The following is a 3,322-nucleotide window of genomic DNA, read 5'->3' as shown; positions in this document are numbered from 1 at the left end:
GTCCCACATCAGGCTCCTCCGCTGGGAGCCTGCTTCTTCCTCTCCCACTCCCCCTGCTTGTGTTCCCTCTCTCGCTGGCTGTCTCTCTCTGTCAAATAAATAAAATCTTAAAAAAAAAAAAAAGAAAGGGGAAATGAATAAGCTGAGTCTTAGTATTGCCTTAGCATAGTGTTTGGAGAGAGTTTCTAGGCCACAGAATAGAGAGGTAGACAAAGCCTAGCAGTATCTCTGAACTGAGAAGACAAAATTGGGAGTCCGTGGAGCCCAAGGTAGCTAACGTCCACAGGACAGAGTATTGCAGAGAAGAGAACTGCACAGAGAAATCTCTGGAGATCTGCAGAGGACCCCCCTGGAGACTTCGGCTGAGTACTGGTTAGTGAATGTATGTAAAGAAACTACCAGGACGCCTGGGTGGCTCAGTTGGTGAAGCGCCTGCTTTCAGCTCAGGTCATGATCCCGCAGTCCTGGGATCGAGCCCCACGTTGGGCTCCCTGCTCATCAGGGAGTCTGCTTCTCCCTTTGCCTGCTGCTCTCTCTGCTTGTGTTCTGTCTCTCTCCAACAAATAAATGAACACAATCTATATAAAAAAATAAAAATTAAATTGAAAAGAGCTACAGTCTTCAAAACAGTGTGATACTGGTATAAGGATAGACATAGACCAATAGAACACAATAGAGAGCCCAGAAATAAACTCTTGCATATATGACCAGTTGATTTTTGACAAGGATGCCAAGACCATTCATTGGGAAAGGACATGCTCTGTAAGAAATGACACTGAAACAACTGGATGTCCACATGCAAGACAATTAAGTAAGTTAGACCCCTACTGTACACCATGTACAAAAATTAACTCAAAATGGATCAAACACCTAAATGTAAGATCTAAAGCTATAAAATTCTTTGGAAGAAAACATAGGGACATTCATGATATTTGATTTGGTGATGATTTCTGGGATATGACACCGAAAGCACAGACGACAAAAGAAAAATAGATAAATTGAGCTTCATAAAAATTAAAAACTTTTACACATCAAAAGACACTATCGAGGGGCGCCTGGGTGGCACAGCGGTTAAGCGTCTGCCTTCGGCTCAGGGCGTGATCCCGGCGTTCTGGGATCGAGTCCCACATCAGGCTCCTCCGCTGGGAGCCTGCTTCTTCCTCTCCCACTCCCCCTGCTTGTGTTCCCTCTCTCGCTGGCTGTCTCTATCTCTGTCAAATGAATAAATAAAATCTTTTAAAAAAACAACAAACAAAGGACACTATCCAGAGAGTGAAAAGACAACCCACAGAATAAGAGAAAATATTTGCAAATCATATACCTGAAAAGGGATTAATATCCAGAATATATATAGAACTCCTACAATTCAACAACAACAAGAAGAAGTTCAAAAATGGGTAAAGGACCTGAGTAGACATTTCTCCAAAGATATATAAATGGCCAAAAAACACATGAAATGATGCTCAACATCATTACCCATGAAGAAAGGTAAATCTAAACCACAACGAGCTAGCACTTGATATCCATTAAGAAGGCTATTATAAAATAAAAGGAAAAAAATAAAAATAGAAGAAAATAACAAGTGTTGGCAAGCATGTGGAAAAATCAGAACCCTTATACTTTGCTGGTGGAAATGGAAAATAGTGCAGCTGCTGTGGAAAACAGTTTGGCAGTTCCCAAAAAAGTTAAACATAGAATTACCATATTATCTGGCAATTCCATACCTAGGTATACACTCAACTAGATTGAAACCAGAGACTCAAATAGATACTCATAAAAATAGAAACTCGAAAAAAATCATAGCAGTGTCACAACATGGATGAACCTTGAAGACATCACGCTAAGTGAAACATTACCCTACGTGAGTCCACTCATGAGGTTTCGTCAAATTCATAGTGACAAAGAGTAGAATGGTGGTTACTATGACCTGGAGGTAGGGGAAATGGGGAGTTATTGCTTAATTGGTACAGAGTTTCTGTTTGGGGTGATAAAGGGTATTGGAAATAGTGGTGATGGTTGCACTTTATGAATGTAATTCAATGCCGGTGAATGATACACTTAAAAATGGCTAAAATATCACATTTAATGTATATATATTTACCACAAGCTTTAAAAAACAGAGTGCATCATAATCATATTGCTTACAACCAACCTTTCTCAGCTGATAAAGAGAACATCTTAAAGGCAGCCAGAGAACAAAGATACGCCACGTACACGGGAATAAAGGTAAGAAGGACAGCAGAGTCTCATCAGGAACAGTGCAAACCAGAAGTCAGTGTAGCAACATCTTTAAAATACTGAAAGAGGGGCGCCTGGGTGGCTCAGTCGGTAAAGCGTCTGGCTTCGGCTCAGGTAATGATCTTGGAGTCCTGGGATCGAGCCCCACGTTGGGCTCCCTGACTCAGCAGAGCCCTCTCCCTCTGCCCTCTCACTCGTCATGCTCTCTCTCTCTCTCTATCTCAAATAAATAAATAAAATATTAAACAAATAAAGTACTGAAAGAAAAAAAAAAACCCTGCCAACCTACGCTTCTGTGCTCCATGTCTACAATAGGGTAGCACAAACCACCCTGTGGGAACTGCTCTGTATTTTGACTGTGGTGGTCATTGCACCAATCTACATTGTGTTATTGTGTAGAACTAAACACATGCACAAACACACACACACAAATGAGTGTATATAAAGCTGGTGACATCTGAATAAGTTTGTGGATTGTATCCATGTCCTTTTCCTGGTTGTAAGGTTTACCATAGTTCTATAAGATTTCGCCATTGAGGGAAACTGGGTGAAGGGTATTGGGATCTCCCTTTCTTTCTTTTTTTCTTTTTTTTTTTTTACAACTCTTTGTGCATTTACAGTTATCTCAAAATAAAAAGTTAAAACAAAACCATATGTTTATTATCTCATTGTACCTATGGGTCAGGACACTGAGCACTGCTTACCTAACTCTACAGCTCAGGTTCTCTCACGAGGCTGCAAAGTGTGGTCACTCAGGACTACATTCATCTTAAGGTTCAACTGGAGCAAGATTTGCTTTCCCATTCACTGTGTTGTTGTTAACAGGATTCAGTTCCTTGTGGACCGTTGGACTGAGGGTCTCAGTTAGTTGCCATCTTGGCCTCTCCACAGGACAGCTCACAACATGGCCGCTGGTTTCCTCAGAGTGAGGAATCAAGAGAGAGCAAGAGAGTGCCATCAAGATGGAAGGCACGGTCTTTTTTAAGTTGGAAACAACAGTTTTGGAACGGTGTTGGAAGCAACACCCCATCACCTTCGCTATATTCTATTTCTTAGGTCACTAGATCCAGGCTGGTGTGGACTC

Source organism: Ursus maritimus (assembly GCF_017311325.1).
Source record: "Ursus maritimus isolate PB19 chromosome X unlocalized genomic scaffold, ASM1731132v1 scaffold_X1, whole genome shotgun sequence".
Taxonomy (NCBI): Eukaryota; Metazoa; Chordata; class Mammalia; order Carnivora; family Ursidae; genus Ursus; species Ursus maritimus.
The sequence above is the reverse complement of the archived record's forward strand: the minus strand, read 5'-3'. Positions refer to the sequence as shown.